Source organism: Gallus gallus, chromosome 4, assembly GCF_016699485.2.
Source record: "Gallus gallus isolate bGalGal1 chromosome 4, bGalGal1.mat.broiler.GRCg7b, whole genome shotgun sequence".
NCBI classification, from domain to species: domain Eukaryota; kingdom Metazoa; phylum Chordata; class Aves; order Galliformes; family Phasianidae; genus Gallus; species Gallus gallus.
The window spans coordinates 17,901,031-17,928,972 of NC_052535.1; the positions used below are offsets into that span (position 1 = coordinate 17,901,031).

At 39.2% G+C, this 27,942-nt stretch overlaps 1 long non-coding RNA gene across 2 annotated transcripts in view; it reads right to left on the reverse strand.

The window, feature by feature from the left end:
• LOC101747786 overlaps positions 1-27,231 on the reverse strand; it is a 31,400-nt gene extending 4,169 nt beyond the window's left edge. Inside the window, exons 1-3 of one of the 2 annotated variants that reach the window (XR_006939262.1) lie at positions 18,021-27,231; positions 15,742-15,806; positions 10,553-15,527 (exon numbers count right to left, since the gene is read on the reverse strand). This is a non-coding gene — a long non-coding RNA (uncharacterized LOC101747786). Of the gene's footprint in view, positions 1-444; positions 15,528-15,741; positions 15,807-18,020 lie in introns of those variants that run through there. The other variant, XR_005859522.2, reaches the window with a different exon arrangement.
• Between the last annotated feature and the right edge of the window lie 711 nt (positions 27,232-27,942).

Below are 27,942 nucleotides of genomic sequence, written 5' to 3' on the forward strand. Positions count from 1 at the left end.
CAAATTACAAAGATGCATTAACTCCCTTTCTTGAAAACATTCACAGTGAAGGATCAGGTACACTAAGTGCAGTTTGTCATTTAATTACCTTTACTGCCAAATGGCCACATGACACTAACCTACTTACTGAATCTCTGCAGAAACAGGTGCATGCCCTTTCTTCCCAGTACCACTCAGGTTGTTTTTGACCTGTGACCAAGTTCAGACTCATCTTAGCAGCTGCTGCTTGAAACTGCACAGTGAATAAACCTTGTTCTAGAGAGTCCAATATAGGAGTGAATTAAACTTAATCGTACTCAAGACACAACACTCACTTTTTGATACATTTTCTTCCCATACAGAAGCAGCTTTAAATCTAACATCTGTTACACTGGATTCAGTTTAAGAAGCACAGAAGAGTACATGCTGTATTTCACAAGTGCAAGGGATGTAGGGGAGGAAGATTCTGAAAAGCTGTAAAGGAGTATGTGTTGTCTCAGACTGGCTTAGAAGAAATAAATAAATCCTATTAGCCAAATACATGCACACATATGAACAGAAATGAGCTGCTTTTTTTTTTTTTTTTTTTTTACAGAACACATTTTCAGGTGCTGTGCAAGTGACTGCCTGTTCAGTAATAAGATAGGTTATGCAGTACCCTTATTTTATGGTCTCTATTTATCCTATTGTAGACACGCGCTTCAATTAGTGTAAAACAAATGGCATAATTCCAGATCCACTAAACCTTGGAGACATGTATTATCATGCATATGCAGCACGCATTTACTACTACATAGCAAGCTGGCACAGACCTGAGAGTGGGACACAGCCGTTTGGGCCCAGCAGGTGAGGCCCACTGCAGCTCCCTCAGCTGGGGCAGCTCTGTGCCATGCTCTGGATGGGTTGTCATAGGAATTGCTCTGATATGAAGTAATGCTATTATCTTTTATCAACTGAAGGCATGTTTGAGACTTCCCTGTACAAGGAGCAGCCCTGTTAAGGTAACTGTGCACAGGATGCTCTGTGAGCACTTAGCCCTCATGATGAAAACAGAAAGTTTTCTCTAGCACATCCAAACTGTGGTGCCTTTTAGAAAAGGGATTGTAAGGAGCTCAATGGTTGTTATTTTGTGGCTGCACCATCCTTGAGGCTGCACAGTCCTTTACTGCCCCACCAGAAGGGCTGCTCAGCGGGAGCTGCTGGGGCTCCCAGCCCAATAGGAAAGAAATGCTGACACAGCATGACATTTTCAAGCAACTCAAGCTCACGAAGAGAATGTGGCACATGTTTAAATATTAAACTTTGCTTGGTAAGATGGAGTGAAGGAAAAATAAATGAGGAATGCCAAATAAAGTGATCTCTGGGAGCTGAGCACTGAATAAATCCTGCATGTCTTCAGTGAAGTGGTAGTTTTACAATTAAAGCCTTTGGTTTTCATAAAGCTGTTGCAGCATGTCAGGGTAGCAGAGGAATAAAAGTGCTGGGAGTGGGAAGTCAAGAAGGAGGCACGATATTTCCCCTGCAGAAGTATAACATTTATTTTGTGATTGATTCACTGAGCAGAAGCATTTTGCCACAGCAGCCACCCACTTAATGATGACAAAGCAGGAGCACCTCAGCCCTGATGGTGCAGTACAGTCAGGCGTGACATCTCAGATCAGGTATGGCTGGCTAATGGTACTACCACAACACCCACACTGAGCTTCATCCACTCTCTCTTACCATGAGAAAACAAGTCACTTCAAACCTCATGCAGAGAGTATAATAAACTCATATATATTCAAAGTGAGAGTTTCTGTTCCCTTATGGATTGTTAGGAAAATGTGTCCTGACACACTGCAAAGTGGGTTATGCAAAAAGAAAACATTGAGATTTCATATCAAATAAGAAAATCACAACTTTATTATGAATATATCATTTCATTCTTTAAAAAACAACCAAAAATTTGACACAGTAACTGACATTATTCCAAGGAATTCAAGTAATCTCAAGGAAATTGTTCAGTTTTCCTGTCGCTTGCCGAGGATGCAAGAGGTGAGGATTATTCAGGACTAAGATGGACTCATCAAGACATGGAATGGGATGAGCTTCAGGGAAAATGTTAATACATTAACTCTAATGTGTTTTTATGTTTCTGAATATCTCCCCCTCATCTCCTCCCTCAAGTATGTAAATTGGCAATAAATGATTGGCAATCACAAATGTGCCTCCAAGCAGGTTAGGGATAATTAATATAGCATGTAGACACTCTATCCTAAGAGCCAATTGTGACAAATCCACAAAAATAATGAATCTCTGTTAATAGTTAATGATGTATGTCAAGAAAAGCCCAGTGTTCGTGCTCTTCTCCTTTAAAAGCATGCTACTGTTCTCTGCCTCGGCTGGTTCAAGAGAACGCCTCCCTCCCCTGTGCTGGCCTGCTTTGACTCAGAGCCAGGATGAAGTAATTACAAGCTACCAGCCTGAATACTTCAGAAGTCTGTCACAGAACAAGATTCAACAAGCCTCTTCTCAATTTGTAAATATGCTGGGATATAAGTGATAAAAAGGCTCCAATGTCAAGCAAGTTAAAGCATTAGCTGTGCTACTCTAAGTGCTGAAGAGGTGCTTAATACTTTATACATTAAGCCTTATTAATAGTGTAAAACATGTTCATCTCTTTGTTCCCCAAACTAATTTACACAGATTTTTAAAGAGCGAGTTATATTTATGTTTTTTCCTCCCTTCCCCCCTGTTCCCCCCCCCCAAAAAAAACACAAAACCCCAAACTCTTCCATTTCTGCTGTTACATGTATATACATCATAGAATCACAGAATCACCAAGGTTGGAAAAGACCCACAGGATCATCCAGTCCAACCATCCACCCATCACCAATAGTTCTCACTAAACCATGTCCCTCAACACAGTGTCCAAACGTTCCTTGAACACCTCCAGGGTCAGTGACTCCACCACCTACCTGGGCAGCCCATTCCAGTGCCTGACCACTCTCTTGGAAAAGTAGTACTTCCTAACATCCAGCCTGAATCTCCCCTGGCACAGATTGAGGCCAATCCCTCTAGTCCTATCACTAGTTACATGAGAGAAGAGACAGATCCCCAGCTTACTACAACCTCCCTTCAGGTAGTTATAGAGAGCTATAATGTCTCCCCTGAGCCTTCTCTTCTCCATAGTGAAAAATCCCAGCACTCTTGGCTGCTCCTCATAATGCCTATGCTCCAGACCCCTTACCAGCTTTGTTGCCCTTCTCTGAACACGGTCCAGGGCCTTGATGTCTTTCTTGCAGTGAGGGGCCCAAAACAGAACATAGTACTCAAGGTGCAGCCTCACCAGTGCTGAGTACAGAGGTACAATTACTTTCCTGTTCCTGCTAGCAACACTATTTCTGATACAAGCCAAGATGCCTTTGGCCTTCTTGGCTACCTGGGCACACTGCTGGCTCATGTTCAGCTGAGCACTGACCAATACCCCCAGGTCTGTTTCCTTTACACAGTCTTCCAGCCACTCTGCCCCAAGACTGTAGCCCAGTGTTGCTGTGGCCAAAATGCAGGACCCAGCACTTGGTCTTGTTGAACCTCATTCCATTGGCTTCAGCCCAATGATCCAGACTGTCCAGATCCCTCTGTAGGACCTTGCTACCCCCAGGCAGATCGACACTTCCTGCCAATATGACATATTACAGCCATATAAATGCCTAAGATCACAAAATATTGTATTTCTAAGAATTGTCTGCCTACCCTTCATAGAAGTTGATGGAAAATATAAGTTAGTTTCAGAGAGAACTTGTTTTTTGTACACATATTCTGATGAGGTAAAGTACCCCTGTTGGGAATATCCATATCCATTAATGATGACCCATTTGGGGGTTGTTGAGTCATATCAAAATACCCAAGTAAAATGCAAACAAAATAAACCTTTGCTGTGTGGGGAGAGAGAGACTGAGTACTATTGAAAATTTAGATGTTACAATTTAATGACAAGCATTCTTCTGGCTCTTTGAAACGTACGGCTTCTTGATGTCCAAACATTCCTGACAAGCCATTGTTAATTGAACTGAAAAATCACAACCCTGCTCCAAAATCCATCACTGTTAATAACTTAGCTTCTTTATTGTCTTCATAATTAATCTGCTTACTAGCAGAAAAGTTGAAACAGTTAAAACCTCTCAATACAATGAGATGTAATTGGAGATGTTACAAACTTGAACTAAAATGTCTTAGCCCAAACTTCTGGGAGGCATTGATCCTTATCTAACAGCAGCAGCTTATGGCCCTCCCTAATTATTTAGAAGCACAGGTGGCAGGGTGTAATACTTGACTCCTTGTGACTTACACAGGAATCCTGTTGGTTGCTGGGTTGTTTTCTTTCTTTAATCTGAAAATGTTTAGTTTTAAAAGAGAATCAAGGCAATTCACTTTAAGCAGTGTGATAGGGATGATGCAGAGGACTGTAATAAGGAACAATTTTAATTTATCAGGTTTCAAGGTTCTATTAACATGATGGGGTCTTGCTTTGAAGCTTTCATGTCCAGTGTTGAAGAAGAATGGGAAGCCTGTAAAACTTTAACACATGTTTCTGAGTATGGCCTCTACTTTTGTCAGACAATGTTAGTGAGTTCCCAAGTTTTACTTGTCTTTCTCTGTCATCTCTTCAGAGTCTTCACTGCAAGTCATCAAGCCCTATGGAATCAACAGAGGTAAAGACCATGGAGGCTTTGAGAAGTGCCAGAGCATTAATTAGCTCTGAATCTCCTGAATCTAATGGTTCCTGAATCTCCACTGATCTAATGAAAGCTGCTCAACCACAGGATAATGTGGAAATCCAGCTGGGGGCTCTCTGGTTAAGGCATAGAAGTGGGATGCAAGAAGTGCAGGGTCTGTTCTTTATGCCAGCACCTGTGTGCAACCTTGAACAAACCATCAGCTTTCACTGCTCATTTTCTCTGTATGTAAAATGAAAATAATTGTGCTTACAGGACTACTCTGAAGCTAACTTCACCTCCATCTGAGAAGCACTTTGGGTTCCTTGGGTTAGAGAAACTACTGAACTGCAAAATATCATTTAAAATATGTATTTTATGGATGTGCTTAAAATAAGTATTCCCTGTACCAGTGCAAAGTAGAATTTTGAGTGTGGGATATTGAATCTAGCTGATTTTACTGTTACCTTGAAATGAATAGACATTGTTTGTATAGGAATTTTCGATTCAGCAGATTACTGTGAAGCAGCAATTCCAACAGCTTTGCTTAGAATATTTATTGTTAATAAACAACTTTACAGGATTAGTTTGCAACATTTTGCGTTAGGTATACTTCAAAAATAGTTTCAAACATGTTAAAACACTGTGTTCTTGTACATACTTTACCATTTCATACAAGCTTGCATTTCTGTTTTAATGAAAGAAAAGTAATTTCAGCAATGACATTCAATAACTGACTCACATTTACCCTTAGCAAAGGTGACACATTGCAGAAGATCAAAGCATGGTGCTGCTCTGACTCTGGCCATGTGCTGTGAAGTCAGAGCTGGCTGCTGGGACTGTTTGTCCCTAGCATCACATCAGCAAACAGCAATCCTCCCTGAAGGCATCTGTGCAGTCACTCCTGGGTATGACTCCTGGGAAGACCAAGACCCACATCAATGTAAAATTAAGTGTCTAAGTAAAGATAATATAGTAAGTTAAAAGACCTCTTTGATTTATTTTTTTCTAGTGGAATTAGAAAGATAAGATATGTATTTTTTCCAAAATTAGACTGAGTCCCATTAGCAAATGTCTCTCACATGTGCACTTGTGACTGAAATCAAAGAAGTCTGATGTGCTTTAGGATTTCTCTTATTTTTTTTTCTCTTCAGAAAAGAGACATACCAATACACAGGGAAGATGTGCAGTACCTCATGCAGGACAATAGGTCATGGTGAACCTTTGTAAGGGTTTTCTCTGTTTTTGCAGCAGAAGACTTCCAGAGATTTCTTATGCCCTATTATACAGCAAAGATTGCAGAAAGCAGCAGAACTCAGTTCTGCAGATGAGGAATTACAAAACAACCCCAGACTGGTATAAGCTGTGTGCTACCCAAAAGAAGGATGATGTCAGGTTAGCATCAATAACAGGAACACCTTTACCTTGTGCGTCAGTAGCCGGCAGCATCACACATAAGCTCGTCATGCAAGGTGTCAGCTACAAGCATTCTGGTGTAAAAACCTCTAGAACAAGATGCTATTTTCAGTGCAAGAGCAGGGCAGCTGCCAGCATCACCTATCTTCTGCAGGTTAGGTAGCAATACTCTGCTGCATAAGAGCCCAGAAGAGCCTTCCTTTCCCTGCAGCACAGGCCACGCTCCCTCCCAGGCAGCAGCCTATTTGATCTGCAGCTGGGACCAGGACCCGAGGGACTTGCCAGCTGCTGGGCCAGTTTTAAACCTTGGCCAGTTGCTCTTCCAGGGTGTTAAAGATCACAAAACCCTGCTTTCCTGCTCATCAAATAAAAAACAGACATGCTTCAAGTGTTGGAAAATTACCAGCTTTTGTTGTACTTGCTCAAGCAGTAAGCTTAGGTAACAAACTTGCCAAACCACTGGTAAGTTATTTGCTTTCTACCAAAGCAAGCTGAGAGGAGAGGAATGGAAACTGTCAGAAATTACCTGAATCAGGCATATAGCATTCTCTTTATGCAGTGTGACTTTGTCTCAGACTGAAATAGGGCACAGCTGAATTTGTAAATAGTCCAGCATTCACCCTTTCGTCCTTGTGTAAATCAAAACACAAACCTTTTGAACAACAATTCTGGTGTCATCTGCAATCTCTTTTGGAGTCTCCATGTGAAGTTACTTGGCAGGTGAGTGAAATCTTACCAACTCCCTATTTTAGGTCAACTGCTATTCTGTAATTTTACATCTTCCCTCCCCCTCATAGCTCCCTCACAAAATAATACCTGCTTTTGGCTAGATGGACATAAATGAACTGTCTACATCAACTCTACAGGTTTGTGTGCTACTCATCTTTTCAGGAATAGCTGGATTTACTTCATCTCTTAATGCTCTGTGACACTGCTGATGCTAAGATAATACAATATTATTGCATAGCAGTTAAAATCTACTACAGATATAATCTATAAGGTGAGGGAAAAGCTTAATGAAAAAAAATAGAAGAAGGAATGCTTGGAAAGTTTCAAAATGTGATAGGGCCATGTGCTCATAAACTCAGCTAATTTGCACACGATACAAATATGCATGTAAACACATTGTTGTAAGAAGAAAACATTCCTGTTGTAAACCATTCCATAGTGTTTTTTTTTTTTTTTTTTTTTTTTTTTTTTTTTTTTTACAAATAGTTTTATTTTCTATGGAAATAGACAAAAATATATGAGGGCTGCTCCAAAAGTAGTGTCTTCTATATGATGATGTTGGCCCATGATGTTGGAGGCAGATGGTGGTGGTGTGGCAGTAGAGGTTGAACCTTTCCACCAATATCCCACTGCATTTTGTTGCTGTGTGACAGATGGCAGCAGAGGGACAGTCTGACAGTGGTGTCTGATGTGGGAGATTATATGACACAAAGGGTAAAATTGAATTCCTCCACGAGGAAGAAATGGACCCACTGATATCCATCGATGCTTGCTGAACATTGATGGAGACCAAGCAGTGGATGTGAGCATAGTAAGGTCTGGGCAGTGGCGACAGTGGTCTGCCTGAGGAGAGAAATCTCCTCTGGTGCAGATTTTCACAAGCATGGCTTACAGGCTTTTGTTCATTACTGGTGAAAATGCACAGCTAATCATGGTGACTGTGTTGAAAAATAGTGTTTTGTAGCTGAGAATTTGCTCTATCAAACAGTGTTATTGTGCACTTTGCATCTGTTTTAGTTTTCATGGAAAGAAATAGGAGGCATTACTTTTGGAGCAGCCTACCTATTTTAAGAACACAGTGTTGTTATTTTTAATGAGACCAATCCTCTGCTAGAGGGAAGCCATGTATGATTTTTTGTTGGTGCAAAAGTAAAAGCAAGAGCATGCTGCAGAGGTGACACTGCCTCAAAGGTGAGCTTTGGATCTGACTCTATTTCATAGGCAAGTAAGCTTTCTCTTGTGAGGTTTTCTACATTATCATTTGGAAACATCTTTTTACTTTTACTATGGTAATACTTTCTACATTGATTTTCAACTTCCTTGTTACTGGAAATTACCTAGGTAATAATTTAAAGATATTAAAGGGCTGCTGGTATTTCATGAAAAAGCCTGACAAACATTCAATTAAAAATTGTGCTGGTGATAATTCATCAGAGGGCACAATCCTCTAGTTCCTTTTCTTTATTTCAGACTTTGCCGCCTGAAGTTCTTAATTTCGAGGGGCACAGCTAGCCCCTTTGCCCCTTGTCTGTGTTCTCTCCAGGAGAAGGTGCTGAATCAGAAAGAGATAAACTTCTACCATAAGCAGTCATTCATAGTGCTCTACACAAGAGAAACAGGCCTGAGCTACAACAGAACTTCAAGTTTCCTTTACACCAGGTTTCTATAAAAAAGCCAAGCTGAGACTTCCCACAAATGGAAAAGAAATAGCAGGTTTATTGCTACAAATGCAAGACCATCACGTTCATCTTATGCAATACAATGCACAATAGTGAGATGGCAAAAGTTAGGAGTGTCATTTCTGCAGCATTTAAGAACTTTTTCAGACATTTTCCACTTGTAGTTACCCTTATCAAGAGTCACCATTGATATGCTAGACATAGAGTGAGGAAGGATTCATCTCCTTACGCTTTTTATCTACCTATTACTTTCATAGGTACAACAAACTAAAAACATTTCCTTCCATTTCTTTCATGAGCACTTTGAGTTTAAGCAGAAAGTATTCAGATTGCATGGATTAATTAGATGTTTTATTAAAAACAACAGCAACAACAAGAAAATGAGTTGCAGAGTATAATATAAAACACAGCAGGCTTTGACTTTCTGCCTGGAAGCTGTTTAAAAAAATAATAATTAAGAAGGAAATGAACAGTACACTGTATTCTATGCATAAATCAGTGATACTAAAGGCAAATATTTGCTTTTAGATTATGATGAACTCAGATTTACAAGAAAAAAATGGACTTGAGATGTTAATGTAGCTAAATATGAGCTCTAATCAGCTATTCTGCCTGCATCATCTTCCATGGCTATGCATAATAATAGTAGAGGTGTTCACACTGTAATGCAACCTCTCACTGTAAGCAAGAGCCTGAGGATGTTTTCTCCCCTTATCCTTGAATCCCCTTTGCACAGCCCTAAGCCCCATCACACATTTAGAAGAAACAGTTCAAAAACTAGATGGAGTATAATAAATTAATCTGGACTTAGTGGGTGGATAAAAGGTCCAGCAGGGGTTTGGTATGGACCCTAGGGACAAGAAGAGAGAGGAAAATGGAATATTGCACAATGACATTAGTAAGGCAAACAGAGATAATACTGCGTGTGTGCCTGTCTGTGTGTGTCTGCAGAGAGAGTTGGGGGAAGGGTGCCTTTGGCACGCTTAGCCTGGCTTCATCATGTAACAATGACTGAATGCTGCTAGCCTACTTCCAGAGCTCCGGTGTAGAAGTGTTTCTACATCTATGCTTAAGTTATCACACAAAGCCAAATCACAGATGGGAACTCCTCCAGCAAAAGGAGAATGGCACTACTAGTCTCCATTCTGGATAGCCTTTCCTACAAATCTGAAAGCATCTTTCTGTGTTCAGACCACCTAGAAAAGGGGTGCCTGTGCAGTCTGGATCAAGCCATTGCCATACAACTTCTTAATGGTAAAAAAAAACAAACAAATAATTAATTGTTGCCTTTTTGAAAGAAAGAAATGCAGGTAGTAAATATCAGAAACAAGGTCTGTTCTTCTACATACTCTTTAAACATATGCATATATATACACACATATGCAGTATCATTTCAGTGCTGAGAGCCAAAGCGCCAGCTCCATTGAGTTTAGCCACTATTATCATCTTTCTTAAGTGAGAGTAATTGATAGGCATTAAAAATGCTTGTGTCCTGCCCACAAGAAATGGGTTGTCCCTTTTGCACAGAGTCAGCCTTGTTACATGCTATGAACCACCTTCAGGCAGGATACCAAGGTAAAAATGTACAGTTTTATAACTGATACATCACAGAACACAAGGAAACACGCAGCAAGATGGAGCACAGGGAAAAGAAAGAACAGGTTTGAATGGAGTGAGACTCTCAGTGCCAGGAGCCAACAGACAGGTTTGGGAAAGTCGTTTCCAAAGATCCATTTGAAATTTGTACCTAAAATTCTAAAAGCATGAATGGAATGTTCCTGTCTTAGAATTTGTATTCATCCAAAGCTAACATACAACATGCACTTTCAAACTGAAACAAAACACAACTTTAATGTCATTTGAAAATCTACCTGAATTCCAGTTTCTCCTCATTCCCTTTTCTCAGACCTGTTGCAAGTAAGGGTTTTCCATCACTTACACAACAGAGTTGGGCCACTGCATATTATATTAAAGAATATAGAATTCAGTGCTTCTCATTTTGTCTTTTTCAAGCATTCTACAACAAGATGCACCAAGACGTGGGAAACTCACCTCAGCTGGAAAGGAGCCTCAGAAAACACTAGCGAATGTCCCCTCTGCCACCACCTGCAGTGGGCAGAGCCTTCCTGCTTTCAGCTCTCCTCATGTTGCTGAAGAGCAACGTGAATTGAAGGAGAAAGCTGGAAACTGGAAGTGACATAACAGGAGTTTCTCTTGGACATCACCCATACTCTGCTGACACTATTCCACCACAATGCCAGCAGTGTAACAGAGTTTTGCTTTTTAAAGAAGAATTTCCAAGTATGAGCCCAGCTTTACTTTGAAAACATCATTTTTACACATTCTCTCAAAAAGTGCCCCTGCAAAAACAAACAAACAAACAAACAAAAAAACAAAACAACAACAAAAAAACATCTTTGGAGTATAAGAATTACCTTTGGTTAGTGGCTTAAGCGTGTTCTGGATTCCCAGTGGAGTACTTGTATCTTATGATACACAGCAGCCACTTCTGGATGCTGCACAACATCTAACAGTTCTAATGCAAAGAAATGCTGCCATTCTGCAATTCTGTTCTTCACATCATAAACCTAGGTATGATTATCACACTAGACTTACAACAACTGACTGACTAAAAGTTTGTAAAAGAAGCAGTTATGGAACTGGCAAGTACATTATGCAGAAAGGTAGATGAGCAACAGAACAAAGTTAACACTTGAATTTAGAGGAGAGATCTAAAAACTAAGATAACTGCAGTGTTATCAGGTAGCCAATATCCTAGTTATCATCCAAAATTTGGAGATAAGAGATTAACTGGACAGTTTGGAACAGTGCTCATTTTGAAGTCACAGCAACCTCCCCCAGCTGCTGGGCCTGCATCTGGCTACTGCCAGAAAGCACTCAGTGCTGAATAGCTCTCTTCCTGCATAATTCTTATTCACAAAACACAAAAAGAATATAAACAATATTTTCCTTTCATTTATTTAGGAGTATATTTTAGATAAAGGTATTCTGATGCCTTAGGACTCTTTGTTCAGACTGCACAAGCTGATGTCAGAGTTATTTCAATCCTGAGAAGAGGTATTACAATAGCTAGAAATGATGTATGAATAGGACATAAATGATGATGATGGAAGGGCTGATTTAATAAAAAGAAACTTTAAGCTGAAAGCATGAATGAGAAAGCACTAGATTTGCAGATCTACCAATGGGGAACATGGAGTCAGGGCGAAATGAGGAGAAATGTTGCATGTCACCCTGCCAGCCAATATTTATCCTAGCGCTCTGAACTGGACATGGTGTTGGGCAAGCTACTAGAGCTGCCAACTTGCAGACGATACATAAAGCTGACAACCTAATCATCTGTGGCATTAAAGATCCTGTGGCACTTGTTGTAAAAGACAAGGAATTAGCCATAGTGAACTGGCCTAATTTCTGTCTGCATAATTACATTCTGCACACCTATGACTGATTGGCAGTTTCTTGGGGTGGGGAAAGAAGGTATTCTTCCCTTGCTGTGACCATTTTCCTAGCACATCTCAGACACATATGCAGTTGTCTTGCACTTATGTCTGATGTAAAACTGTTAAATTTGCAGCACACTTTGAGATCATTTATTCTAAAAGGCAAGATCATTACCACAGACATCTCAAAGGACTGTATACTCTACCCTAGTTATCAAAGAGAAAATTGAGAATTTGATTTCTGATTCCTCCCCTTTCTTTTCCCTGCCTGTTTCTATGCTTTTGAAACCTAAGTCATAATGCTGGCTGAACATTTTTTTAGTGGTTTAATAAACATAACATGCTTGCACTTGTTTTGCATTTTAATAGCGATGCAGTGGCAGTAAGACACTGCCACAAATATAAATGCATGCAATTACATAGATATTTAAGTGCTAACTTTTTGTCAGGCACATACATCAATAAAATTCTCTTTCGGTTTTTACCCATGCTGAGTAGGGCTGCATGGCTCTTTGTCTTCTGGATGGGCACACACCATCTCTCCAGCTGCAGCTGGTGGGAACTATTACTTTGTGGTTGTATGGGAGCTAGCTCCAACAGAGACTTACTAGTGGTGCCTGAGAACTGCCTGTGGAAGGGGTCACACTGCCAATCTGACTTTGCTTTCTTACAGATGGTTTAAATGTGAAGGGTCTGATTCTTGATTGTCATATATACCTGATTTCAGAGACTGCTCTGCTTGCATTTATGTGTATTATCCCTATTCTACTTTTTAACTGCTTCTGTTGTGTTTCATATTCCACTGTACAGACAGAAATGTAACCTGACTACATACCAGGTGTGCTAACCCATGAGTATGGCCTCTTCCAACACAACCCAACTACTCTGCCCCAGTACAGGGCTACAACAACACTGCACCACGTGGCTGTGACCTCTGGCAGCATCAGTTCTAAGAGCCAGAATGTACAAATGTTGCAAACATAGGAAGTTTGGTTCAGGATTTTAAAGCCCTGAAGTATTGTGGTGGTCTGTCTAGGGTCTGCACTTGACCCACTTTAAATACTTTCTTGTCTACCACAGAAATAGACCCTCATTAACCTGCCCTGAAGTCCTTAAAAATTAAATTAAATCTCACTAGGAAAGATTCAAGTAGTAAAGTGGCAGTTCTAGTTTTATGGGATATAGTTGTGCAGTGTTAGTGTTTCTGATTTTAGTCCACTACCTCTTTTTCTCTCTTGCCAGACTTGGGGTAACATTTTGATCATTTTTTGTTCAGAGGTAAATTGCACAACCAGGAATGATGTTAATTCCAGGGTTTGACTCAAAGAGCCTTGTAATAAAAAGACTCGTATTAACTTCAGTAGCTCACCTACAGGGCTCGGCAGAGTTCTGAGGCTAGTATGAGCCATAATATGAATGTGAAAACTTTAGTATTTCATATCATTGGCACTACTGAATTGGCCTGTGTTTACACTAAATAACCTAACTTCCTTGTGTGCTTCATATGTTAATAGCCATAAGTCAGCAGTATGATTTTGTATTCAGCTGTCAAGCTGTTACCCAGACAATCACTATTAAATATTTTTAATAACTTTTTTTTTAATAAATATTTTGTTATGACCTAAATAGAAGTTTTCTGCTACAGCCTTCACTACTGTAGGAAGGATGGACACAAGCAACTTAGCTTATATAAGGAACTGTCAGAGGACATGAGGTAAAACACCAGCTCTGTACAGGAATCTAATTGTGCATACTTATTGCGTGCTAGCATTAGTCAGTTATTATGTTATTAAATCCTCTCTACTCTCTCTACTCATTAACTGAATCCTTTCATAAATATCTTTTTGCAAAATGGATCTTATCTAAAAATTTAATTTCTTGGATGTTTACAGGCTTAAGAAAAGTGATTTTATGATAGAAAATCAGAATGACTTCTTTTCTAAATAACCCCAATCGGTGCTGTAATTGAGAAGAGCAGGCTATATTTTTCCACACAATAATCTGATATGGGAGTTTTGTTTCTCAAGAGGCTTGCTTAGTCTGCTCTTTATAGACATTCAGTCTCTCCAAATATGCTTTTGGTTTCTTTATCAGTAATAGTATTAGACCTGAATGCTTTCCTATGCAGTATAATGTAATATAAAAGGGCTTTATGTAAAGTTTTAGGCAAGGTAATTTAATAGATTGAAATGAACATAGACTGAAGTGTATTCTTTACAAACAAACTACCATTTACAGGGATTTTCTTTTATTACTTAGTTCTTATACTTTTAGAGAAAATTACATTGTTTATTCTTTTTTTTTTTTTTTTTTTGGTCATTGTTTTCCTTTTCTTCCAGTTTGTACTTTGCTACTGAACTGTCTGATTCTCTGTGTTGCCATGGGAAAGACTGTAATGCCATAAATTCAGAGAAGTTACAGTGGGTTTTTTTTTTTATTATTTTGTTCTTACACAATCATTAGTGAAGATTAGCTCCTTTTGTAAGGGTATCCTGGCACTAGAGCAGGACTGTAAAATGTTCCATTTTGGAAAACATACAGCAAAAACATTTTGCATGTTTCACAGAATGGCACCAACTGACACAAGCAAAAATCAGTTCTTCCAGACTTGTAGACACCTGACTGTTGGAGAACTGAGCCAAACTATGGGCAGTTATCTTACAGTAGCTAATGGAAGTTCTGGAAAAGTTATTAAAAAAAACCAAAAAAACAAAACAACAACAACAAAAAAAAAACCATCAAAACACCTGTAACACAAAAAGCCTGCTGCATGCCTCAGGGGATTTGTAATGCAATACAGAGATTTTCATTTTTGAATTTCTGGTTAAATCCATAGCAGGCTAGTAGTGCCTAAAGTTTGCTGCCTCCTAAATCTGCAGTGTGCTCTATCTGAAAGCAGCCAGCAGTCTCAGCTCAGCTGCTGGTGCCAGCTCTTTCCAACAGACAAAGGAGAGCTTCCTTCTACAAACACATTTCCAGCCCCAAAATAATTGTCGCTGGAAAATGACCTCCAGGAGTCGCATCCACTGAAGTTAAGAAGGTCCCACTTGAGCACGGGGTAGGGAGGATCACACTCTGTATAAGGCAACCCAAGTTCCCCAGCAATGCCAGGCAAGCACATTTACATTTTGGAAGAGGTTTCTCTTTACCACTCACTGTGCCCAGTTGGCAGGGCCAGCTGCATTCCCGTGTTATGGCATTCATGGCCCAGCCTCGGGATGGGGGTGGTCCCTCTGGATGCAGCTCCAGAGTGGCAAAAGGGGCAAAGCTTCTTCCTTAGCTGGGAACTTGCAGCGAGCATCAGCTAGTCCTACTGTATTCATCATGCAGTGCTGACAAGGATAGCAACTTATTTTGACCAGTAAACACTAGAAAGATGATTCAGAAGATACAAGGAGCAGACGTGCAAAGCTGAGAAAGCCAAGAGCAAGGAGTCACTGTCCTGACTGCAGCCACGTGTTAATCTCGCTTTTGGCTGGTGGCTGTGTGCTGCGCTGCTCTGCTCAGTGTTTTGCATGTTGATTGGCTTGTTATTCACTTCTCCCTCTGTTGGAAGCCAGACTAACCTGTGGGGGAAGTGTTGGAAAACAATTACACTGTATTGAAATGGTCATACAAGTACAGCATACTGCAATACTCTACATAATTTATTAGGTGTTGCTACATTTGCTGGCACCCACATGATAAAGATTTTAACAAGACTGACAAATATGACAACATCTGCATTTCTGGGAGAACATGTGTGATGAAAATTTAAAATTAAATAAAAAATGCACTTACTCTGGTGCAAACACTGCAGTTCTGATCTGCCTGGACTCTCAATGTATCACATTAATGCAGGATGGCTGCCAGAGCATAATAGAAATGTTTGTTACAGCAGCAATTAATTGCTTACTATTTTTTGAAAATTAACATTTAATGTACATTTCCAAACCAATCCAGTATTATCCTGAATTTTCATGCATCATTTCTTTGTTTCTGTCCCTGTTGTGCACGCAAGGTCAATTAAATGGCAAATACAATTATTTTACAAACATAGCAAGCTGCAGCTATTATAAATAACAACTTATTTGCATGTTTCCTTGTTTCTGAAGAGAATGACAATGTTACAGGCCTGAAAATCTTTGATAATACAATAAAGGGGACATTATTTTTAAGGAAATATTCTGCTTAAGTATATATTCTAGTAAATATGCTATTTCTTAGATTAGCATCAGCAAGTAGAAGCCAGTTTGCAGATTCTAGAACACACTTCATTTGCATCTTGAAAATGGAAGGGAACTGAAAGCTTTCAAGCTTTATTGTTCAACTCTGTAATTTTGTTGCTGTTTGTGAATGAAACAGGAAAGAGATATATGTGAATATATCACACATTTCAGCTTAAATGAGCTTTTCAAATTGTAAATGAATATAATTGTAGTCACCTTCACAGTATCCCTGAAGTTCAAGCTGTGACAGAATTTTGTGAAGGATTTGGGAAAACATGACTTGCGAGATTTTAATCCCTGGCAAAGACTCCTTTCTGATTCTATTTTCGATTCTCAAGGTCTCTTTAGATAAAGAAGATATTCTGCCCTGAGGGACAATAGAGAACAGCTGTAAAGATGATTTCTTTCAAAAGGAGAAATCAAAGGGCAGCACTTCTAATGTGCAGTATATATGGCAATCCCTTTGTCTGAAGATTGAATAACTGGTTTGTATTAGCATGCTGTGCTGAAACTGCATGGCTATAGAGGCTTTCATAGACATATTTCTTGATGACAACTGCATGCTGTTGGATTTGTTTCAGTGACTGTGAGCCATGCATATTGCGTTCTATTTGCTACTTCACAAGAAACAAAATATTCAGTGAGCTTATGGCCAGCAGAACAACTCCTTTAGGCTGACTGGGGCACAAGGGGTGATTTGTAGATTCAGACGTGCTGACTTCCAGGCACTTTGAAAAAGCTACTCTGAGTGAATTTGAGATTTATCCCTCAGCACAATTAATGTATTGGGGTGCTCTGACTGAGACCTACCAATGGGAGCTGATAGCTGCATACAAGGCACTGGAAACACTTTAAAGCTTGCTGTAAAGAAAATAGAGCAGTCTACGCCTGGCGGGGAGGAAAATCGATGACTCGGCACTTGGCAGTGGTGATCAGCAGGATGCTTCTGATGAATGCTGAGTCATTGATTTCCCTCCCCGATAAGCAGCAGCTGCTCCATTCACACTGCAGAAAGCCCTCTTGCCAGGACCAACTGTGTCAGCAGGCTTTACTGTCGTTAAAGCAAGAGGTATTAGCTGACAAGACATCCAATTTATGTATTTTTGGTCTTGATATCTCTACTTACACTTTCAAAGTTGCTTCTCAACTAGCACACCTAAGAGGAAACACACATCAAGCATGACATTCAATAGCACAAGCAGCTTCACAGGCACAAGTGATATCTGTGTGAATGCAGCCCAAGCTTTCACTTCCTTTCCTTATTGTGATGCACACATTTCATGTGCTCAGAAATCAGTTAGATACCATTTGAGAAAGCAGACTACAAGTCAGCACAGTGCTAAAGTTAGGAAAACTTCCACGTTTAAAGTTAGACCTGTAAATATTTGGGTGGACTGAGCTCTTACATGCTATGCCTTCAGTGTATGCTATGTTGTAATATGGGATAGCTGAAAAGTGAAGCATAATTGTAGTTTATTGTTTTATGAAAATAATAAGGCAGCAGGTAAAACAGGTGAGACTGCATGGAGTGACTGCAATAAAAGTGCAGCTGGAGCAGGTTATTACAAATCTCAGCATTTTTATGAGTATGTATTTATTTCTCAACATGTTCTGTTGTTTATTACAATGTTTATATTGCCATAATTATTACTTAATAAGCTAATATTTTTGTATGTCTGTTTGAACTGATCTTTGAGGATGCAGTTTACAGGAGTCAAAAGAAAGTCAGGAGATAAAAGCTATCTCTGCAGATTAAAATGGACTGAAGCACGCTATTTATAGTCAGACATATCACTGTTGGTCACAGTGCTGAGTTTCTTCATTTTGGGTTCCCTTAATCACCAAATGTACCTGACTGCCTCAGAGCTCCTCACAGAATAGACCATAGCTCAGGCTTCCTTGCTGGAGCAGCCACACCAACCATTTTCTCTCAGCTCTGCAGTCTGTTGTAACTAGTAAGCTGCATTTTCCTGGTTAGTGCAGCTGCACATGAGCTCCCCTCCTTCGGCAGGCACAAGCCCACTTCTATTTGTTTGCTTTTCATTGTGGCATCATCTTCTGGTTCCACTGAGCCCTTGCTAGAGTTATGTTAACTCACTGTTTTAGCTGACATAGACTGTGCTGTGTACATCAGGTACATACAACATCCACTCAGGTTTTAGAGCTTGTGAGTGCATGAACTCTGGAACTGAAGATAAAATCACTGCCAGCATCTTTCCTTTGCCTTATCTCCCTACATTACTGCCAGCCCTCCTCCATTCTCCTATGCCAAGGGGCAGCTGAGGAGGCTTCTCCTTGCACTTAAAGTTGCATTAGCAGAAAAGCTTTCAAGGATAACTGCTGCTCCTCGGGGAGGATGGTAACAGGAGCAGGAAAGAGTGCCCTCATTCTTTTATTCCTTTGCACATCTGGGGTCTGAAGTATCTGAGGCTGTGCTAAAAAACTGCTAACTTAAGAAACAAGTCTTTGAAATCTGATTGTCAGCTATAGTGCAGTTAATGAGCCATGTAACATTTTAAATCACACACATATCACTTTCTTCAAAGTTGTTGACCAAGGGTATAAAGAATACACAAGAGAAAGAGTAAGTGGACTCCAAAGTATGATGTGACTCCTGTCCTGTGCCTGAGTTTCCTTGGCATAATTCACACAAACTGAAATGAATCTCATAAGCGAACAGTTGAAACTGATGCAAATAGATGTGTTCTTAAAATTATCTATTTAATTTTCCAATTGTTTTAGTAAAATATTAACTTTGCAAAGTGCACGCAAGATTCTTGTACTGACTTACGGTAAGGTTACATCTCAAGTGTCGTGGAGTAAAAGAGACATCAAATGAAAAATAAAAAAACTATGACAGATACTAGATAATACTGTTATCAACTAGAAGCTAAGGAATGTGGTAGTCATTATAGAATTCAGAGAGAATTGAGTATTTAGCGTAAAACATTTAAATTTCCTGTTAAACTGATCAAGAAGGGGGGAATATGCTACTCATAAATAATGAATGTTCAATACAAATGTTGCAGTTTGGGACACAGTCCAATTTTTGGATAAAAAAGAAGTTCCATTAAAGAGTGTTCCAATGAACAAGGTCCTGCTGTATTTAGATCATATCTGTCTAACAAAATTAAAGATTTAGTCATAATTAATGGAGATTCAGGCATTTACCTAATTAAAATGAACTAGGTAGAAATAATTGATTATACATTTCTGTTATGAATGAAAATAAACATAAAAACTAATGTTCTTCCAAAGACAATGTATAACTTTAATGCTTTGATGATAGAAATCTCACATTATTGGAATGTAAGATCATTACTGATTGCAAAAAATGTAAATGATTACAATTAGTAAGTCAGATCATCTAAAACAGCTTATGAGTTGATAGAGCTATGACAACTTATAGTATCTGAGGATGTTCTCCTTATCTCCAACCAATGAGAAACACAGAAAAAATGTTCCTAAAGGGGCTCAAGCCACCATCAAACAAAATCTTTTTCAGATGAAAAAAGACAATAAATGACAACACTGCAATGACTGTCACCACAACTGGTACACAGAAAACCTCAGTGTATCTAAAATAACAATGTTTATATGAACCTAATGATGATGTGTTGTTCTGAGAGAGGTGTTAAAGCATTTCTTAGGCTCTGACATCAGAAAATAATCCTTGAAAACAGTATTACAAGACTGTCAATATTTCTTCAGCTTTTTATACAAGGCCTATTAGAAAGCTTTCTCTTTTTTGGTGTCCTATGTGATGATGGAAAATACCACTGTGATGCATCTCTTCCAGCATTCCAGCTTCAACAGAGAACTGAGTGCAGGATGTTGCTTGCTTAGATCGCCAAACCATAGGGGCTGGAAGGGACACCTGGAGATCCCCCAGTCCAAACCCCAGCTGAAGCAGGTTTCCTACTGCAGCTTGCACAGGAAAGCATCCAAGTGGGTTTTGAATATCTCCAGAGAAGGAGATTCCATAGCCTCTCTGATGTTCATAAAGACCTGCAGTACTAAATGGATCTCCTAAATGGATATGACTATATGGTTAAAACAAAAAGAATGCATGAGTCTAGCATTTTGCAAGCCTCCTTTAGTGCTTTGTTTGAATGTGGGGGAGGAGATTTGGGTTATTTTATTCTTGCTGGTGCAAGAGATAACTTCTTCATTTAGCAGTGGTCAGATTGCAAAATCAGAATGGGACAAATTTGTTCATAAAATTTCTAGGATCCCAGTTCTTCCGGTATGGCAAACAAGATTGTTGTATGCGAGAGTTCTGAAGCCAAAATATTATCTCTATTGCAGTATCTTTATTACAGTATATTCATTTATAAGTAGAAGAAGCAGAATGGAAAGTAGAAAAATAAATATGAACCACAGAGAGCATACCAGCCTGCTTCTGGACAGTAACATTTGGAGTTGTCATACTGTATTGTATGTAACCTTTCTGTTACGTACCTGAAAATAAAAGCAGAATATTGAAGAACAACAGTAAGTAGTCTGCCTTTTGGACACAGAAGATGTTCTTAGCTTACATTCCACTAGCTTTCAAATGCTCAGAGAAACAGCTGTTCAATTTTATTTCATATCACTACACTACTCTTACTGCAAAAGACGGAGACCTTGCATAATCAACATAATTTCCTGGTGTGTGTTCCTATTGCATCCATTTTCACACTGCCAATGGTAACTGCTGCATTAACAGCACTTCTGTTTTACCAAATATGCTGAAGATTATGTTCTAGAATAGACTTTCACAGGCAAATCTTCACGAATACAGCAGGCCAGAGCTGTCAAGTACCTTCTTTCCTGAGGACATAGTTTTATTTGTACTAAAGACATGTGGTCAATATTTATTAAAGCTTGTAGATTGGTTTGATGATACAGAGCTAGAAATATAGCTGATGCAAACTGGTATGGTTATAACATATTCATTAGAGAGATGCTAGATTAAGCTCAGCAAAAAATCTCTCCCTGAAAACTACAGTATAGCAGCACACTAAGTAGGTATGTACCTTTCAAAAACTGATTTGAACTTGGAATCTTCATTTTCTTCAGGAATCTTCATTTTCTTCAGATGTACCCTGGGAATTCTCTGGTCCATAAGCAAAGCTATTTGAAGCTAACGTCCTAGTGCAGATAAGAACTGAATTTAACTCAATGTGCATTCACTTGATACATTCCATCCTGTGAAAATACCTCTCCCCACCCAGCAAGGCAAATATGTACAGGAGACAGTACAGAGTACTATTTCACTTTCTCTCCTTTTTTAAAGCCTTCTCCTTTAGGTGTGTGCATGCACATATTTCTACCCCTACCTCTCCTCCTTCATCTCATGTCTCTGTAGGGCACCAGAAGTGTTTTTCAGGTGGGAAGGCGGCAGCGTAAAATTGACAACCATTCTAGTCAATTTGCTTCAGCAGCCATTCCATGTTTAAAGTGCTTTATACAGAAGGAAGCTTTATAGACACTATGAACAAAAAAAATCCTTTATTATTATTATTATTATATAATTACTATATTATTATATAATAATAATATTTTATAGTTAATATGTTCCTGTGAAATCAGAAAGGTTTCAAGAATTCATGTGAGGACAAAATTTGGCATGGAATGTATAAAATAAAGCACAAACCAAAAAAAAGCTTATTAAGCTCTCGCAATCTGTTTTCCCCTGTTTTTCTTATTAGTACAGGAAACACTCTCAGGAGAAAAATCATTCATTCCAGAGAAGAACGTCTTAACCTAGGAACGAAAGGCAGATTGTATGCAGAAGCACTTCTCACTGCCTCCTACTGTCTGAAACCATGCTGTAGTTTTATTTTAAAATGAGAAGGCCAAGAGCAAAAAAATTATGTGGCTGCAACAAGCTAAAGTGTCCCATGTTTGATATATTTTCTATACTGTCCACAGATAAGTAGCATTCATTTTGGTCTTCTAGTGTTTATTCTTAAATTTTTTTAATCGTCTTATATAATTTATGCCTAATCCATAACTTAAGTCAGTGCCATGCCTTTTAACTTTAAGAATGTCTGGGAGAAGGAAGTTGGTTTTACTTGATTTGTTGAAGACTGGTGTTGAGGACACACATGCTTGGTTTTGTTTAGATGTTCCCTGTAATCTAGAATGAAGGTCATTATACCCAGAAACATGTGTCTGCTGCTTGCATGTAGGGAAATCCAGCAGCCTTCCATGCAGCCTAGATGACATCAGGCTGGTACAAGAAATAAATCTTTGTAAGATGCAAAAGATTTATCAATGCATACAGAGGCACACAAAGGCTGTGAGGCTACCACTTTAAAACAGTTCAGACAATGGAAGATTACAATTAATTTACAATTGGTTTTTGGTATCAGAGGGTTTAGCTGGCTTTCAGATACTATCCGTGCTAATTCCCCTCTTGTTTGCATACCGGTAAGAAACACCTGTATTTCCATGTTGATTTCAATAGTCCTTTCTATAAAATGACAGATTTTAGACCTTGGAAAGCTGTAGCCTTGGAAGAATATTTAGGTGAGATTATATTACGAAAAATAATCTACCCTGTGTATATATGCTGTGTGTGTACATATATATTTGTCGTTGCTTTTATTAGAATGAGAGAACTAATATGTCACCTTGGGACTACCGCTCTGTGACCATGCAGCTTGCCGAGACCCCAGGAAATTACTATCTGGGATGCCCACTGAGGGAAATAGTCAGGAAAGCAAAATACAGCCGACTGCTAAGATACTTGTGTAATACCTTGGCAATGTATAAAGGGGGGATCTGTATAGTTGTGTAATATGCCATCCAAGAGAGAAGTCACCCTGCTCCTAGATAACCCAGACATCTCAGAAAATGCAGAGTGGAGGTTATTACATCTCAAGGAGATGGTTGGGGCCCTGGGAAACTCTGAATGCATGACTGGAAGCTACTAGTCAAAGTCAGCCCCAGGATGAGAAGGGGAATGAGGCTACTGCTGTGGTTCCCAAAGCCTCCCAATAACAGATCAGAGAATATTACAAAATATGACCAGAAGGAACTCCAAGAAGTCTTGTCCCTACACCTCCAGACATGATGATGAGACCCTTCTAATTCCCAGTAGGCATTTTTCTAAGCTCAACTTAAAGGAAAAATTGAAAGGTTCAGTGGAAATCTGTGGCTAACTGTCTGCATTGTTTAAAAAATCTCCTGCCTAAAGTCTGCTCCAACATTTTTGCTGCACTTTAATCAATTGTTGTCTGTCCTGTCTGCAAAATTATTCCCTGGGGATTTGCATCAGATTTTTATGTATTTGAAGACAACTATTGTGTTTCTTTTCAGTTTTTTATAATCTAGTCTAAACGACTCCAGACCTTGTAATCTTTTCTTATATGTCAGTATACTGCTCTGTTCTGGTCTCCTGTGCAGTGCAAGACTCAAAAACGAACTTAGCTGAGGCCATTCCAGGGCTGTGAAAATGAAGAATGCCTTGTGCATTTTGCAGGCTATGCTCCTGTCATCGCAGCATGACATTTCCCCCCCCTTTTTTTTACCATAGCACAGCATTGCCCATTCATGTTCAAACTGTAATCAACTTCAATCCTGGGTTCCTTTTCTACGTGATAGTAAATTAGTCAGGTGTTTCTCACATATTTGATTCTATAAATGATTCTTCTTGTCTAAGCACAGAAACTGGACTTGTCTTTAATTACTTCCTGGTGGTTTTTTTTCATACCCTCTTTCGTCAAGACTCCTTGGAATTGTAATCATGTTCTCTTCCATAGCTGGAGCCTCAAAAGCTTTCTGGCATCTTCGAATTTAATTAACACACTATTTATTCTATCATGGAATTCACTAATGGAAAGACTGTTAAAGCATCAGGTTCAGGACAGATCCTTGTGGAACCATGTCCTTCCATTTTTACAGTAAACCACTGGTAGCTGTTTGTTCAGTTTGATTTTTCACATTATTTTGCTAACACTCCATAGCAGCTTTTTCTAGATTATGTTTTTCCGGTTTGTTTAAGACAATGTTATGTAAAGTAACAATGTTTAAAGGTATCTGTGAAGTTGGAAACTATATCTTCAAGAGAAATGGTATACAAAGACTTCTCCTGGATACCTTTTCCAATACCTTCATGCTCTTGAAGAGCACAGCTCTCTGAGTAGTTTGACACCCGTGGAATATCATCCCATCACTGCCCCTGACTTTCTCCCAGCTTAGAGCATGCAAGTAAAACAGAGTTGATACAGGAATTAATGGAGTTTGGAGATCTACTAAGTCTTGAGATCAATAAGTTATGGAGATATGCCACTTCTGAGTTTACTCCTTCACATCCTGGAGAAATCTCCTTTTATTTGGAGATCCCTCTCCCCATCTTGTAATTGCAGAGGGATTCTGCAGGCATGTGCAACGAAAATTATTGCCTCCCAGCTAGTTCATCCAATCTAGCCAGTTCCATCAGCTTTAACTCTTTCACCTCCACCAGTGCTTGAGAAAGGGAGTATCCAGACCCATACCTTGTGTGATAGCTTATCCCAGTTGGGGATCAAAGGAAGGAATGTTGACCTGAATTTCCTCAGTAAAGTGCATTACATTAGACACTTATCATTACTCTGATGTTAGTTTTTGTGGTTTAATTATATACTGCAAAGAATTCTTAGGTAAGCCACAAAGAGCTATCCTTATGGCTCAACCATCCACTTTCTGGCCAGTTGACTATAGATTTATTTAACATGCTAGGCATCAGTTCTGCAAGCCTCCCTACCCCAGGCAAATCTCCCATCTGTGAAGGGTTGAGCACAGAGTCAATAGTACAGCACTACAAGTTTGGGCAAACAGTCAGTAGCTATGAATTTTTTAGTAACGCTGTTTAAGTGTTCTGAGATTCATGATATTCTTTTTTGGTTTAAAGATATTTGTACTCTCTTTATCTGGTACATTTGAGAGTCATTTATAAGCAGGATATTGGTGAAAACATTAAGAAAGGTCAGTTTCATTCAACGTTTTTGTTTGTATCCCTTCCTCTGTTTTAGGAGATTTGAGCGGCTTAGAGGAATCTGGTAAATATACATATATGTATATAGTGTATACGTACCACATCAACTGCACAGAAAAAGTTACTCCTTCCAATGTAGATAACTGTAAATTCAAAGCTCAGGATTGAAAGATGCATTCTGGTCAATGCCTAGGGGTAGCAAATGTGAGTGTTTGACAATAGGCTAACCCTCTGAAGTCAATGAAAATTCTGCTGTTAACTTAGTAAGAAATATATGTATAAATAGGCTATGCTTTCAAAATGCTTTCATATGCTTCCAAAATGCTGTCCTAAAGGTCTTGAATTCTGGCATTAAATGGATATCCTTGGAAAGCAATAGCAGTAGGTGTTCTGCATTCAATTTAGTGGTGAGACACAATCATCTGGATCTTTTACAGCACTGATTTTTAAAAGAAAGTATAATGTTTCCAGGAAGTTCATGATACTATCAAAGATTTTGGAAATCCCTGGGGATTTGGAGGTGCTGAATTCTGTTCTAACCTCTTCCTCTCCAGAGACAATCTCATATTGCCGCTACCAAAGATACAGCTTCCACAGTGGTACCATGCCCCTTCTTTAACTCTGCTCTCCTCAAAAACAGGTCAACCCCCCACAGACTCGCAGAGCCTCCTGCCAGTTGTGCCTCCCTCCAAGCTGCCTGGGTGACAGGGTGGAGCGGTAACTTTCAGTTTTCTGCGTATCATCCACCACTAGTGCACTTGTAGGACTGACAATTGCTCAGAAAGCCAGTGGAATCAGACTGCATACCCTGCCACACACAGAAACATCATTTGGATTGATGGAAATCAATGTGCTTTGCCAAAAATGCAATCAGCTTACTTCAACCACAATGGCCACAAGAAGTAGCAATAAACTGCTTCCTTGGTTCAGGGGAGAGTTTCTGCAGAAACAAAAGATGTTGTTCCATTTTCTGGAGCAATAGACAGAAAAGATTTTCCCTGCTTAAGTTATCAAAGAACAAATTAAACTTTTAGTCTAAATTTGTTTTTGCATTGTGTTTAATTTTTGAGGGGGTGGGTGATGGGAGAGATTTAAGGATCTAGTTTTCTGTAAAGAAGGTTTTCAGTCTGATGCTTTAAGCAGTGAACTGTGCTGGGCAGAAATCTATCTTGTACTTGTCACATCTATATTAAATTATCAACTTTTTTCATTTTACAAGGGAAGACGTGAGCAGAACATTACTCAACTGTCAGGACACAGGACTGTGCTGCTGAGCAGAGTACAACTGAACATATTCTATGAAGCTGCAAATCTAGCACAAAGGTACCAGCGGAGGGATTTATGTCACCAGTTTTACCTACTGTGCTTCTTGGAAGGCAGTTCTCAGTAGGTTTTGTTTTCACTGCTTTTTGCTGTAATAATATTTAAACCTGATTAACAACCCTTTCTCCTGAACTTGGTGTTAAAAAATAAAGCCCGGGAAAATATTTTTAGCTATAACCAATAACAAACTGACCAACATAAAGACACTATGATGATTTATGCAGATGGTCTGTACCTTGCTATTTAAAGAGTGGTAAAAAACAACTCATTTTTTAGTACATCTTGCAGATATTCTGGCTTATCACATCAAAACATAGTCTGGTATAAGAGAATTAAGATACATCCTGAAAATGTTATAGATATCCTACTCATTCTTCCCTAGATTATCAGTGAGAAATGGAGAGAAGCCTACAGAAGCTCCTGATATTTTTCCAGTTTTGTCTTGCAAGTAGACTTGGTCAGCATTAGACTTCACTGCCATCCATTTTCCCACTTAAAGGAATAAAAACATAAAAGAATATCATGTCTTCCTTTTAAGGATAATTCTGAAAACACTAGTGTTACCAGCCTCCTGGTCTCAAACAAGCACGAAAGCCAGGCTTGAATAGCTGTGCTGTGACAATGGTGGCTGACAGGGGATATGCTTGAGGATAGAAAAACAGTGGGTCAAGGAAAAATGAATGTGGAAACTAAGAAAATTCCTGTGCCTATCCTTTCCTTCCAAAATATTTGCATGTCTGGAGCCTCTTACTGCATCTCCCTGTCAGGTAAGTAGTCTCTACATGTAAAGAGAAGTTGAATGAAAGCTTTTTTTGCATGGGAAAGCTATTGTACTGCAAAGGCAGGATGTAATATTACAGCATGTTAGCAACTTTGCAATACGTGGATGTACTCTGTACACTGTAAAGTAACCTCCCCTTGTGCTCACTTCTCACTGAGAACACCAGTATGGGATAATGATACTATTCTGCTACTGCTGATTACATCACATGGTGAGTTTGTCACACAGAAGAGCGCCAGGACACAAACAGAGGAGAAAAATAAGAGAAAAAGCAAAATTAATTCCACTAAATAAGCAATTGGAAAGAAAAAATACATACCCTGAGACATTTCACATAAAAATACAGGTAGTTCAGCTCTCAGGTATTCCTACCTCAGTGCATCATGGTGCACAAAGGACTGGATGTTAACTGCTTGCAGAAAACATATTTAATCTAGAAGCTGCAGACTCTGTCACCAAAGGTGCAAGGGTTGTACACAATGCATTCTCCCAGCTCATTTTCAATGGGGAAAAACACCAGACCAGCTGCCAAAACAAGAGCAATCTTGTGTCATCAGAAAGCACTCTGCTTAGGCTGAGTCACTGCTCCCTTTCATTTTCCCCTCACAAAATCCTTTCAGCATTTGTACTTCATGTGGCATTTGGTTACACACAAGTCTGCTCAGCTTTTGTTTGATCTTATTTGTTTACCTTTCTCATGTTAT